Source organism: Mus musculus, chromosome 6 (genome assembly GCF_000001635.26).
Source record: "Mus musculus strain C57BL/6J chromosome 6, GRCm38.p6 C57BL/6J".
NCBI lineage: Eukaryota > Metazoa > Chordata > Mammalia > Rodentia > Muridae > Mus > Mus musculus.
Genome location: NC_000072.6, coordinates 56,032,964 through 56,048,613, shown reverse-complemented (window position 1 = coordinate 56,048,613; position 15,650 = coordinate 56,032,964).

The window sequence follows — 15,650 nt, the reverse complement described above, 5'->3', positions numbered from 1 at the left end:
CATGGGCTGGAGAGATGGCTCAGTGGTTAAGAGCACCGACTGCTCTTCTGAAGGTCCTGAGTTCAAATCCCAGCAACCACATGGTGGCTCACAACCATCCGTAATGAAATCTGACGTCCTCTTCTGGTGCATCTGAAGACAGCTACAGTGTACTTAGGTACTTATAAATAAATAAATAAATAAATAAATAAATAAATAAATAAATAAAATACATCTTTAAAAAAAAGGTTTCAGTCATAAGTAAAGACAAGACTACTTGGTGAATGCATTAATGGAAGGGTTAACCCAGAAGGTACCCACCCACTCACAGTGGTTGATAAACACCACTCTGCATAAGACCTGGAAGAAAAAGAGTTTGCTTGTCTTCGTTGTCGATATTTATCTTTGATGACTGTATGTGCAATGTCATTTCTCTGGCCATTATGACTCATCAAAGATACAGAATAAAATAAAACAAATTACCTTCCCTGAAGCATGGATCTAGGAAAGAAGAGAAAAACTGAACACCTGTACTCAGAGGCAAGCATTCTACGTTGTGAGCATAGCCTCTCTTCCCACCAACACTCTGAATATATGGCAACAGTCATTATTCTCTTTGGCAGGTAAAGGAAACTGGTTGAAAGTTCCCAATTATACTGAGCATCCAGTTTGCAAATGATAGATGGTCTCTGACCTCCTGACTCCAGCGTATACCCTGTGGCAAATATAGGACTTGGGAGACTTTCATACATTGCCCTACATATCACAGTGAGGTGCTCTCCAATGTTAGGTGTTGTGCTGGCTAGTTTAATGTCAAGCTGACTAAAGCTAGAGTCGTTTGAAATATTGGAACCCTAACTGAGAAAATGCCTTATAAGATTGGGCTATAGGAAAGCCTAGACATTCTCTTAATTAGTGATTAATGTGGGAGAGTCTAAGACCATTGTGGGTGATGCCACTCCTGGACTGGTGAAAGTAGGCTGGGCAACGCAAGGAGAGCAAAATAGCAAGCAGCACCCTTCTATGGCCTCTGCATCAGATTTTGCCTCCAAGTTCAGGTTCCTGCTCTGGTTGAGTTCCTGTCCTAACTTATTTCAATGATGTGCTGTGATGTGGAAGTGTAAGCTAAATAAACCCTTTCCTCCCAGACTTGCTTTGGGTCATCATGTTTCCTTGCATCAATGATAACTCTAACTAGGACAGGTGTGAAGGAATTGCATGTCACCACAGGGCTCTTAGGACAATGAATTGCTGACTTGTCTGAGGTAGACGATTCTGTATTTACAGTGTATCTTTGAGAGCAAAGGAACTCACATTATGTTTTGAAGGTAGTTTGTTCAAAACAACCTAAGGTTTGTATGTCTTGACTTAAACACTTATCAACTGTCTGAAAGAACTTTGTGTGTGGTATGTATGCACATATGGAAAGAGCAAATAAGTTTTTCTTCTCCTTCTCCTTCTCCTTCTCCTTCTCCTTCTCCTTCTCCTTCTCCTTCTCCTTCTCCTTCTCCTTCTCCTTCTCCTTCTCCTCCTCCTCCTCCTCCTCCTCCTCCTCCTCCTCCTCCTCCTCCTTCCCCTTCCCCTTCCCCTTCCCCTTCCCCTTCCCCTTCTTCTTCCTCTTCTTCTTCTTCTTCTTCTTCTTCTTCTTCTTCTTCTTCTTCTTCTTCTTCTTCTTCTTCTTCTTCTTCTTCTTCTTCTTTTCTCTTACTACAATTATTTTTTAATGAGCTATATTTCCACAAGGCCTTACTCCTTGAGATTTGGGTCATTAGAAGGAATTCTATGCTTTTTAAAAATGGGAAACTTCTAGAACAAGGCATTTAGATGGATTCTAATGAGTATGTCCTAGAAACCACTGCAGTGTTTCCATCTTTTAGAATTATAAAATATGTGTGGTGCCCCATAGCTCCTTGCTACTGAGGCAAGCTTGAAAGATAAATGGAATATAGGAAGGGAAGCAGCCCTTCACCTACCACGGCTTATTTTAAGTCTCTTGCTGAATCAATACTTTTGACATAGCCAGCTAGAAACTGCCCTAAATGAAAACTGTACACAGAAATTATACTTTCTTCCTGAAAACACCAGCCAGTGAATAATGCTCTTGGTAAGGGCATGTTTTTTAACCACTGCATGACCTGCACAACAAAATCAAATTAATCTTTACATTTTAACCTATGTTTTTGCCTCAGTCACAACTTTTAATGATTTTATTTAAAGGGAAACCTGATTCCAACAAGGAAATGAGTAGACCAATACATTTTCCTGCCTCACCCTTTGTTATAGATCATCTCCCTTAAATGAAGAAACTCCACAAGTCCACAATCACTTGCAAAACTCCTGCTCTGCTCCAGAAGTGGGCTGTTCTATGGTTGCCTCTCAAGTCGCCTCTGTCCATTATCCTGGTTAGCAAATTCCCTAACTTTGCTTCCCTCTGCCTGGTCCTGAATCTCTGTTGTGACTGAGGAGAAGAAGCCTCTGAGACGCTGAGAGGATCCCCAAGCTGTGTAGATGACACTGTGGAGCTGAGCTCTTGCTGCTGGTGGGTGACAGCGGCCGGCCAGTTTGGGAGCAGCTTCATCATTGTACATTGACTTACATTGAAAGGGCAACAATGGGGACAAGTGGAGTGTGCTTTGAGCAGGAGCCACGAGCCTCTCATTAAACTGCTGGGTTGACCTCAGAAGGGTCCTGGGCCCCTTTTGCGACTCAAGAGGGATGTCCTTAAACTAACCTTCAAGATCATTTTGGCATAATTTCTGTGACTAATTTTCTGAAAACTTGTCTCTGTTTTTTGTTTGTTTGTTTGTTTTTGTTTTCATTTTTGTTTTTGTTTTTAATGAGGGAAAGCTGTTAGAGGCAGGGAGAGGCTGGGTCTCGTTGAAGTCCCACCATGAGTTTCTCAACAGTCACACAGGGAGCTGGGCATGGTGGCTCACGCCTTTAATCCCAGCACTCGGGAGGCAGAGGCAGGCGGATTTCTGAGTTCGAGGCCAGCCTGGTCTACAGAGTGAGTTCCAGGACAGCCAGGGCTATACAGAGAAACCCTGTCCCAAAAAACCAAGAACAAAAAACAATCAAACAAAAAACCCCAAAACAAAACAAACAAAAAACAAAACAAAACAAACAAACAAACAAAAAAAAACCCAGTCACACAGGGAAGAGCTGTACAATAAATGCCTCTGAAATTAGCTGTGCACTAGTTTCCAGTGGTGGTGTATTTCTATTGTTTCTATAATACCAAAAACAATTTTATGTGTTCAAGACACATTTAAACAGCTAGGATCTGAATAGTTTTGTTTTGTTTTAAGGAAATGAGGACCCACAGTAGACTACTACTGTATTTCAGAAAGGTGGGACTATAAACGGTAATGTGTGAGGATTCACAAGCAAAACCCTAGGACCCAATTATAGAATAAATGCTTCTTTCCTCAGCAAACATGGGCAAGTTGCTTAGATTCTCTGCGCCTTAGTCTTATCTGTCTAACATGATCCGTAATGGGCGTTCTCTCTCAATAAAGAGCATCAAAAAGACACTGAATGCAGACATGATCTTTGATTTATCCTCATCACCTCCTTTGTACTGTCTCACTGCCCTTCCACCTAGAATTGACTAACTGTACAGTATGTTCTGTAAATCCCTAATCAATGAGTGGCTCTTTGCCCATAGCCACTGCTTTGGTCATGGGGCTCAGATGTGATGCAGGTAATTGGAAAGGAGCCATTAGGCGAGAACAAGGAGACACTCAATCTCCATGCATTTGAGAGCTAACAAATTAGACATCATAAGTCAGTTTATCTCATAAATATGTATGTGTCCTTTGAGACAGAACCACTCACCCCAATCCAAGAACAAAAGAAAGTGGATAATGCTGGGATGCCTACTAGTTTTTTATCTTGACATAACCTTATGGACTAAGTTACCTTTACCAATGAAAATTCTAAAGTCAGATCTTAAGATTCTGCCCAAGACAATAGAGCACTTCCAACTCCATGCTCCTGATGGATGGATCTTTTCTATATTTCTCTAACTCAGCAGCTATCCCTCACTGAGCTGAGGAGCCTCGGGGCTTTGTCAAACCCCTCCTTTTTTTTTTTTTTTCCTGAGGATAGATCCAAGAACATCTGCCCGTGAATCCCCAAGGGTTTTTTATTGATTTTAGCCATGTTAACTGTCAAACATGAAACAGAACAAACAGAAGTTGTGGGGATGAAAAACTCTTAAGTCTCGTCAATGTGTAGTTAGTGTTCCCCAGGGAAACGGAACCATTAGTACACACACTCACACACACCCCGACATACAAACACAGAGACAGGGCACAGGCAGAGAGAAGAATTTATTTTCATGCATTGTCCTCTGGCTGAGAGCTGCCAGTCTTTCTCTGATCCAGTGCCTTACTTATGGTCTGGAAGGTGATTTTTTTTTACCAGTGACTGTTTGGGGCTCGTGAAGGAATAAACATTTGGCTTATTGTCCTTCAGCTCTGCTTTCCTAGAGGCCCAGGTCCTGCAGACTCCTGATGGCTTATGCTTATTTTCTCGATAACCTCACCTGTGTCCACCAGGCTTACACACAGCCTACCCAGCCCACCTGCCTGGGGATCCTGAAACACAGATCACATAGAGTCCTCACCTTCTCATAGTACAGAGGACTCATGGTCATGGCCTGTCACATTCACCAAGTGTCCTCGGTTCACCCAATACCAAACAATTCTTATGTAGGAGGACACTGGAACAAAGAGAAACTTTGTAATTTGCTACACAGTAGGAAGAGTTTGTGGTTGGTTTTTGTTTTGTTTTGTTTTCATTATTTTTAATTATGTGTTCCTGTGGGGTTTTGTGCATTTGATACAGTGGGTGTCTACTCTCATCTGCTGGAGTTGCAGATGGTTGTTCCCTGTTTAGTGTGGGTGCTGGAAACTGAACCCTGGTCTCTTCAAGAATAGCTGAGCCCTCTCTCCAGCTCCCTGACTTTAGGGTGGAGGAGTTGTTCTTTATGTCTTAATAGTCTCATTATAAAGTCCCAACATACAACTCCTTTCCAGATACACATTTGTGTTATCAAATTGCATTTTCATGTTTGTTTGTTTTTTTATGACAAGTCCTGAGGAAATTTTTGAATAGTTAACGTCCCTGAATGGGCTCAATCAAAACAAAACCTTCTCCCATGTAGCCTTGGACCTCAGATTAGAGGGGAAAGATCTCCTATGACCCTTTATCACAAGCACCCTTTGCAGACTGTATCCTGTCTTCCTAAGTACATTGAGCTTTCAATGTGGAACAAGTCTCCAGTCACCATTCCAGATGGGAATCTCCCAGGTTTCATTCTTTCCTTTTTGGTACTTGTAGGGCAAGGCTAAGGGTGTTTCTGAAACAATTGTAGAATTTAAAATGTTAAAATGCAGTGTTTGGCATGATAAAAACACAAAATATTGTTTTTTTTTCCTCTTCCCAGGTCATTATTAAGCACCCACTCTATCCAGGCTTATAAAAACCAACCACTAACTCTTCCTACTGTGTAGCAAATTACTAATTTCCTCTTTGTTCCAGTGTCCTCCTACATAAGAATTGTTTGGTACTGGGTGGACTGAGGACACTTGGTGAATGTGACAGGCCATGACCATGAGTCCTTCTGCACTATGAGAAGGTGAGGACTCTATGTGATCTGTGTTTCAGGATCCCCAGGCAGGTGGGCTGGGTAGGCTGTGTGTAAGCCTGGTGGACACAGGTGAGGTTATCGAGAAAATAAGCATAAGCCATCAGGAGTCTGCAGGACCTGGGCCTCTAGGAAAGCAGAGCTGAAGGACAATAAGCCAAATGTTTATTCCTTCACGAGTCCCAAACAGTCACTGCTAAACCGATTGGGAGTTATCTTTTTATGGAATCTGGCTTCATTGCCACGGCAAAATGTGTGATGAGGAACAAAAGAATCTACTCAATCTGAACCATCCCGTACCAGATTCCCACCCGTGCCTGCTGGCAGCCATTTCCCTGGAGAGCCCAAGCAGCAGGCTACCTTCAACCAATGGGATAAAGAACATGGCCTTACCGACAAGTTCCAATCCCATGTTTCAGGCCCCCCTGGATGCTGCTTACCAGTGCTTTTGCAGGTATTCTTTGTAGTAGCCTAGCAAAGTTTATATGGACCATTTAAATTTTTTTTCTTTCTGGAAATTAAGCAAGACTCCAAAAAGGTCCAGAAGCCAAAGGTTAAATCTTAGCAGTGAGAAGCCTGAAGTTATATCAGTGTGGACAGACCACGAATTACAAACTTTAAGGTACAGCCTTGAAGGGTGTGTCACCCAAGGCTGCAGAGGCATCCCTCAGCCTCTTGCTTCTACCCAGCTGTCCTTCAGTCTGAAAGAATCATTTCTTCTCCAGTCTCCATTCAGTTGAATTATTCAAGTCAAGCTCACTCCTCAGATCCCTTGTGGAAATCTCCCTGCAAGTACTTAACTCCAATCTCTCTCCAGAACTGGCATTTATTTAGAGGCAGACATGGTTTATCATCAGCATGTTCATGGTGGCCCCCTCTGAGATGAGCTCAGAGAAGGCTGGTGCTGTGTCATATTTCACCTCTAAATATTCTGTGATTTGGGAACAATCCATAAATACTTAGGTGATAAAAGAGTAAACACAAGTGAGCTAACATATAAACGTCAGAATAGGGGCTGGAGAGATGGCTCAGAGGTTAAGAGCACTGACTGCTCTTGCAGAGGTCCTGAGTTCATTTCCCAGTAGCCATATGGTGGCTCACAACCATCTGTAATGGGATCTGATGCCCTCTTCTGCTGTGTCTGAAGACAGCTACAGTGTACTCATATACATTGAATGAATGAATGAATGAATGAATAAATAAATAAATAAATAAATAAATAAATAAATAAATAAATGTTAAAAGCAAAAAAGAATGTCAGAATAAAGAACTGGTTATAAGAACTACAAATATCGATGTGTTATTTAAAATTATTTTTTCAAGCTTTTTAAATGTTCTTTGAGAACTGTTTGCAATAACTAAACTTCCAGAACAACAGCTAAACAAACAGCTGTGTAGGAGATGTGCACTGTCCTTGCATTGTGGGTGTGGTGGACCAGAAATGACTCTTATTAGTCAATGAATGGGAGAACTAGGATAGTGACTCTCCCAGGGGCTATTAGGTGATACTTTAGGTATCCTGGTTGTCTTCTCTGAGAGAAGAATGCTAGCTTGTTTTCCTTCCTAGAGAAGAGATAACAATTTTATGCTCCCCCTGGCCCACAGACTCTAGGATTACTACCTAAGCAGCCTGTGAATCTAAAACCCTTAGGAATTGTTCTTAGACATCATTCTCTGAGAGATTATAGTGCCACATGGTTCCAGGGGAGCTAGCATGACTGAGGATTGCTCATGGACCTTACCACTGTGTGATGGGGCATCAGCAGAAATCAAAAATCAATACAATATGGAAAGTTTTATTTATTGCTGTGTATGCCTGCACCTTTATCTGTAGTTTCAAAACCACAGAGCAGAGCTGCAACCAGAGTCAAGAGGCTGGTGGTTTGAGCTTATTAATAGGTAGTTCTTAGCCTTGGAGATGCCATTTCTATCTTTGTTTCTTGCTTTCCTCTTCAGTAAAAGAAAGAGAAAGGCAAATGTACATTAAGGGCCTTGAAAGGATTCACACGGGGGCTAGAGAGACGCTCAGTTGTTAGGAGCACTGTTGCTCTTGCAGAAGACTGAGATTCTGTTCCCAGAACCCACATGATGGTTCACAACTTCAATAACTGCAGTTCCCAGAGGATCTGACATCATCTGACCTCTAAGGGCATTGTACACACATGTGGTATACAAACATACATGCAAGAACATTCCCCAGACTGCCTCACCCCAGCTGTTTTCTGTGCTTGGTCATGCTGGCTCACCTTGGTCTTCTCCCTGAATTCCCCTCTTTCACAGAGCCTCAGTACTTCCTCTCTCCACCACCTGGAGCTGCTCTTCCCTCCATTCATTACTCCCCCTTTACCTGATACACTCTTGAGCTCCCCACTAGAACATTATTCCTTTCAGCAAGGTTTTCCTCACTATGCCTCTTCCCCAGATAGGGTCAGATTCTTCTTTTATGAGCTCTCAGAACCTCTGTGTAGCCAGCACAATTGTGTTTTGATATCATAGAGTTATTATTTTTTGACTGATATCTGTCCAGTTGGCAGATTAGAAACTCTGTTGTCTAATCTACTTGATCTGACAGGTAACACTTAGTCTGGCATGTATTAAGTTAAAAGACCCAGAATATTCTCTCTGTTGTTAACTCCCGTGTGCTTTGCACTGAAGTTGAGGAACACCTGGATTGGGTCTTACTGTATCCACTGGTTTATGCGGCTAGTCCTGCTGTTGAGGATTTGCTGAGAGAGCTTATGTCCTAAAAACTATTAGGCAGATCAAACATACTCCCTTTCCTTTAAAATAATCTGGGAGTGGTAGCAACTTCATTTTAGGGTTTGGTGAAATCTGGTATTGGTTCTTTGCAATTCCTGTCATTGAGGCAATTCCTTAAGGTAATAAAAGCTATAAATATTTTTACTATTGGCAAACGTATATTGCTTCTTCACCAAATATCTAAATGCAGAAAAACTAAAAGCATCTTGTTTCAGGTCGTTCAAGCAAAGCACTAGGAGGGGATTTATAGCTACACAGTTACAAATTATGAATGTGCAGGCGTTCAACAACTACACCCTGTTGATTTGCTAGTTAGTTTTTTTATTGCTGGCTTTTTGCGCTGCACTACAGGAGACTGGCTGCAGCTTTGGCTGCTACTCAGAGTGAGGAGTCACTAGGGATGTTGTTCCTATTCAGAAATGCACATGGTAGATCAAAGACAAAGATTGCAAACTTGTATATTAAAACCCATACATTACCCACACAATGAAAACCTGCATCCCACTCCACATGGGAGGCTTGGGGCTGAGTGTGAATGGAGGATGCTCAGGTTGGAGGCAGTGAAGGAAAGAACAGAGCTGCCTAATTACCCAATGTGGTGCTTTCCGGTCCCCTCTGAAGAGTGCTAAGGATTCCCTCAAAGGCCACCAAATGAAGTATGTATGGAGGGAATGGAATGGAGGGCAGCCTGGGGACTGCTCCCATTTCTCCTACTTTGTACCTTGGCTTTTGTATACTCCACATGTTACACTTCTAAACGTGATTTCTTTGGAACAAAAGAAGCCCCTAACACTTGAAAATGGAGCAAAAAGCTTCACTCTGGGGCAGACGTTAGTGGCATGGAATAGGGTTGAATATACTCTGACGCTTGCTTTTCAGAGCAATGAGATTGAAATGACTTCATGACTTCTGGTTGCATTTTATGCAAGATTTATGTTTATTCTGAGCTTGTAGCTGCAGAGTGTAGCACATAGCACTGCTTCCTTCAGGTGCCTGTCTAGGTCTGTGCCCTGGGTCCCCTTCCTCTCACTCCCAGTAGAGGCTGAAAGACAGTTGGTAGAAAGGACTGGCATTTCTCCTCATCCTTTCACATGCATCCTGTAGCAAGAACATGTGGATGGTGCCCCCATCTCTCTAGCTGCCGATGTGATGCTAGTGAGTATAGCCCCAAAGACAACCTAGAACCTTCTTTCCCTTAAGCTGTGGCTGAACCATTACATCAAACTCCAAGATGAACATGATGGGAGTTTTTCTGATGTTTCATCCCAAGAAGGCCAGAATTTTCTCTGTACCTGGGTTTCTGTCCTTGTTTCCCTTTGTATAGCAGAGGAGGGCCCTGTAACTGTGATCTGCTGCCCCTGTACACTGTAACCTTAAGCTCCCTACTGATTTATTGATGAACTTCTTCTTCTCTCTCCATTGACTGAGTCTTCTTTCTAGTGTCAATCCTGTACCATACCTCTACACACTGTCAGAAGCTCTAGGTACACACCTATGTGGATGAGATGCAGCCTGTGGATTAGCAGTCTAAGATCTTGAGTGGAGAAGTGCTCTGTCTACCACACAACAGCTACAACTGTGCAGTTCAAGGACTGCTTTGGGACCACTACCACCAGGTGAGCATGTGCAGACTCAAGTTCTAAAACCCAGGGAAGCCACCCAATTTTTACTTGGGAGCAAAGCACACTGAACAAAGACACTTTCATACATGCACTTCGTGATGGATCTACTTGCTAATGCGGTAGTGACTTAACATGTTGGTGATAAGGAGTTCTCACATATGACTTAAATTGAAAGTGTTACTGTGGTTTAATCATGAAATTTCTTCCATGACCCCGTGTACTGAGTGCTTGGTCTGCAGCTGTGTGTGCTATCTCAGGATGTTTAGAAACATTTAAGAGATGAGGCTTAGTTGGATAAAGTACAACACTGGGCTAGGTATGTATCCTTGAGGGATTAACCAGGTCTGTCCCTCCCCAGCTGTCCGCTTCCTGTCCACCTTGCAGTAAAGAGTATTAGCAACCATTCACTCCCGCTGCCTTGCTGCTCTGCATAATGGTATGGGGTCAAGTCTTCCTCTTTTACTTTTTTTATCCCCCACTCTTATAAGTAACTTAGTTTAAAACACACATTGGGCTTCACCCTATGAGCTCCACACAAGTTGCTCTTTCTTCAAGTCGTGTTCTCAGGCATTTTAGTCATAGCTCTCCAGAAGCAACCAAAACATAACCTTGGTATCAGAGAGTGCAACTGTTGCCATGACAGACCTGATCATGTGGTTCATAAGTGCTTTGTAAGTGGTTTATAGGGAAAACTTGAAGCTTAAGTAGAAAAGAGCCAGAATACTGGAAGCAACACCTTGATGGGAAACTTTTGGTCGAATCTTAGAAAAGTAGACTTGCAACTAGAACTACAGATAGAGAACACCAGGCTCATGAGGGTTCATATCAAAATGAGAAAGCTACTGGCAATTAAGCTAGAGATCACATTATTACAATATAGGTCAGAACTTGTTTATACTTTGTTTTTGCCACAGTATTCTGCATGAGACTGAATTCAGATTTGATAGATTAGACATGAAGGAAATATCACAGTAACCAGCATTCAGGCTGTGGTGTGGATATTGCTGGATATTTTAGCAACATTTTAAATGATATTTTGGATCAAAAGAGCAGAGCAGATAAACTTGAAAAGACGTCTAGCTTGATTAGAAAATCCTGTGCACAGATATAACAAAGAAAGGAGATGTTTCTGAAGATGCTAGCACCGTTAAAGAGAAAACAATGCTTTGGATTATGACAATGGGAAAGATGGTTTCAAGGGATCTTAAGAATTCTAGATTACAGAAAGACTGCTACAGTCTCAGTTGTGCCCTGACCCCTACGTCGAAGGAAGAGTCTCAGAATTCCACCCAGTATGAACAGCACTGAGCTAGTTCTGAGTATTCTTACCTGAGCTTCCTTGACTCTCAGTTCCCTGGGCCTTATCTGACTTTTTGCAAATTGCTTTTAAGGATTAAAGGAGGAGCATGGGAAAAAGAGCAGACAAGGATCAGAGAAGAGCTTTTATTCTGAGGGGCAGCACAATGTGTGCGATTTCTCAGGTAAGTATTAAGGTACATATTATTTCTCTGTATCACTAATGTATGATCTAACATATCATACATAGGGATAGGAGGACCTACAGTTTAGATTAGTTCTGTGGGGTTTTTTGTTTGTTTGTTTTGTCTTTCTTTTTTTCTTTTCTTTCTTCTCTTTCTTTCTTCTTTCTCTCTTTCTTTCTTTCTCTTTCTTTTTTCTTCCTTTCTCCTTTCTTTCTTCCTTCCTTCCTTTCTTTCTTTCTTTCTTTCTTTCTTTCTTTCTTTCTTTCTTTCTTTCTTTCTCTTTCCTTTCTTTCTTTCTTTCTTTCTTTCTCTCTGTCTCTGTCTCTCTCTCTCTCTCTCTCTCTCTCTCTCTTTCTTTCTTTCTTTCTTTCTTTTTTTCTTTCTTTCTTTCTTTCTTTCTTTCTTTCTTTCTTTTTTTCTTTCTTTCTTTCTTTCTTTCTTTCTTTCTCAGCTAACAAGGTAAATCCTTAGCATCAAAAGGAAGAGACACATTAGAATAAACAATTTTCCTTTTAATTTTTTATTGTTTTTCTACTGTGAGTTCTTTAAGGAATCTTACCTTGCTGGAAGGATCTGCAACTTTAGGTTCCAAAAAGCAGAGACTGAGGAAATCATTGAAATTAAAGAGTTTTTGTTGTTGTTATTGTTTTGTTTGTTTGTTTTTGAACCCTTGTGGATATTGGGGTAGAAAAAAATCCAGGTTCTTGCCTGGCTTCTCTCTGCTACCAGATACAGGTGAACCGGTGTTTAGAACGCTGTTTCCTGGGACTCTAGCTAAGAGTCTTTCTAAAGGGCTGGTGAAGTGGCTCAGTGCGTAAAGGTGCTTGCTTTTAAGTCTGATGTCTTGAGTTTAATCCCAGGGACCCACGTGGTAGAAGAAAAGAACAGACTTCTTCCCCCTGCAAGTCCTATGACACACACACACACACACACACACACACACACACACACACACCCCTAAATATAACAAAATAATTTTTAAAAAAATTCTGCATTGAAAATTTCCAGTTGAAAATAATGTGTTATTTACATGGATCCTCTGCTACACTAACTGTGTAGACAGACAACAGTGCCCCTGGGCATGGAGAAAGACTTATGGACATAAGGACAATTCAGAAGGAGAATGAGGCCTTTCTGGATCGGTTGCAGTTCTCACACCTAACCGTTTCTGATATGCAGCCTGGGATTCAAAATTGGGTTCCAGCATATGTTTAGGAGTATGGGAAAGTCTTTTGTTGTTTCTGCCAGGAACTGTTAGCTGATTGGCTCTTCCCTCTCCTCCTGCACCTCCCTACACTTAGAATTAGATTTAGGGTATCAGGATTTTTTCTCATCTTAAGAAACACTTATTCTTTTCTTCTTGAGAAAGGTAACTTGGCATTTTGGATATTCCAGGGCAGAACTTGTTTCCAACAGAGCACAAGTTCTTGAAATGCTAATAAAGGCTGTCTGGATTTAAAGAAAGACCCTGGCCAGTGCTTTAAAAAAAATAAATAACTCTCATGTGTGATGCTTTCTTAGCTCAGTGAGCTTGGGTCCAGTGAAGATGCCTTTGGGAAGAAAAGACTCAGTCTTCTGGCTTGATTTGTGGGTTCACACTTGTGTTCAAAACATCCGGAAAGGTGATAGATTGACTGACAGGGACCCTAGGTGTCTGGGAGCACAAGGGCATTCGCAGCTGCCCTCTGCGGCGAGCTGGCTGTCTCCCCTCGCTGCTTTGATATTCCTGTGAACATCCTTTCTGTACCCATCAGTCACAGAGGCAAGGACGCTTCCCTCAGAGGAACTGAAAGGTAGCTCCAAACCCATCATGTGACCAGCCTCGTAGCTGGGAAAAATATCATGTGACCAGCCTCGTAGCTGGGGAAAATATCATGTGACCAGCCTTGTAGCTGGGGAAAATATCATGTGACCAGCCTCGTAGCTGGGACAACTGCAAGCTAAGTCGTTCTCTTCTTTAAAAAGGGCAACTTGGATGCCACAGTCTGGGGAAGAAAAACTGACCCAATAGTAATGAAAAGAAAACCTTGCTCTCTTTCTTCATGGTCCCGTTCTACCTGGCAGCACCTCTTGTGACCTTCCAAGAAATAACTAGGCATTAGAAGCTGACTGTGTGAGCTCAGCCAACAACTTTTAAAGGCTGTCTGGATGGGATGCTAAATTTTGAAAGAGAGTTACTTCTCATATGTGGAATCTCTTTATCTTAACGAATTCAGGTTCAGCGAGGACGCTGTGGAAAAGACTGCTTGGCCAACTGCTTCTTGAGCCTGCTTTCTGAATGGTGCTTGAAATACATTTTCTATCAGCACCATTCTTTGATTGGAGGGAATTTACAGTATATGGAGAACTAGTCACAAGTCTACTCACTAATCTACTACCCAGAAAAGGGCCACATGGGACAAAGGGCATGACAGAGGTTTGGCTTCAACACACATCACTGCAGTGACATCCAGGTTTGGGTGCACTTTGTCTGGCTTTGCCCCTTTTCATAGAGGCTGCGTTCTGTCACAAGGGACAACTTCCCAGAAATAGAAAGAAGACATTTGAATGAGGGCTGCACAGGTGGCAGACTCTCCCCACCTGATACCCTGAACCAGTTCCATCATCATTATTATTATTATTATTATTATTATTATTATTATTATTATTAAATTATTTTTTACAATCCAGTCTTCATCCCCCTCCCAGTCTGCCCCCTGACTGATCTCCTACCCCAACCCCTGTCTCCAAGAGGATGTCCCCACCCCTACTCCACCAGACCTCCCCACTCCCTGGGGCCTCAAGTCTCTTGAAGGTTAGGTGCATCTTCTCTCACTGAGGCCAGACCAGGCAGTCTTCTACTGTGTATGTCTTGGGGGCCTCAGTGTCTGAGAGATCTTGGGGGTCAAGTTCAGTTGAGACTGCTGGTCTTCCCATGGGGGCACCCTTCTCCTCAGCTTCTTCCAACTTTCCCCAATTCAACCACAAGGGTCCCTGGCCTCTGTCCATTGGTTGGGTGCTCGTATCTGCATCTGACTCTTTCAGCTGCTTGTTGGGCCTCTCCGAGGCTCCTGTCGCAAGCGCACCACAGCATCAGTAACAGTGTCAGGGCCCCAGGTTTCCCCTTGAGCTGGATCCCAATTTGAACCTCTCACTGGACTTCCTTTCTCTCAGGTTCTTCTCCATTTTTGTCCTGCAGTTCCTTCAGACAGGAACAGTTCTGGGTCAGAGCTTTTGACTGGGATGGCAACCCTATCCCTGCACACTTTATGTCCTGTCCCTCCATTGGAGATGGACTCTACAAGATCCCCCTCCTCACTGTAGAGCACTGCATCCAAGGTCCCTCTCCTTTAGTCCCGGAGAGTCTCTCACCTCCCAGGTCTGTTCACAGATCAACAGCAAAGCAACTGGGGATTGTCCACAGAAAGGCATCGTCCCTTCTCTAATCCTCCCAAACCTCCGTGGATAGCCATGTTAGCTTACAAAACCCATTGTCTACATACTGATTCTCAAGCTACAAAGAAGGTTTTTGTTTTTGTTTGTTTGTTTGTTTTTTTTAAAGGACCATTATTATCCTTATATTCAAACTCGGAGCTTCAGGGATCTGCTCAGCATCACACATTTAGGGCTTGAATCCAAGGCCCTCACTTCTAGAACAGCCAGTTTGTTTCCATGAGAAATGATGGGTGCTTTCCCAAGTTACTGGGAGTTATCAAGCACAGCCTGCAGGCCTGGCAGCTGGTGAACTCTGTGTTTAAACAGAAAATCTAATAAGGCGAGAGGGCACCTGTGTTTTCTTTGTGAGACCCCTGCAAATCATTCAGTTGCTGGTGTATTAATGCTGCTGCTCACTCGCCTGCCATTGCTTTGGCTTGCTTAAAGACTTTATCGTGGCCCTTTTCACCACTTGGCAATCTGGTCACAGTCTCATGCTCCACCCCCTCCTCCGTCCCAACTTGGTCTGCCTGGAGCAAGAAGACAAGAAAGCCCTGAGGATATATAGGTTCCCGGTCTCTACTACCAGGATACTAAACTTCCAGAAAATGTTAGAGTGTGAAGTCAATGGGTCAGTAGCTGGGATGGAACAGATCCCCAAATGTAGAGTGTGCATGCCTTCTAGAACTGTGTCTAGAACTCAGTAGTCATAGGGTGAGCTAGGGTGTTTTAGTAAAGCCT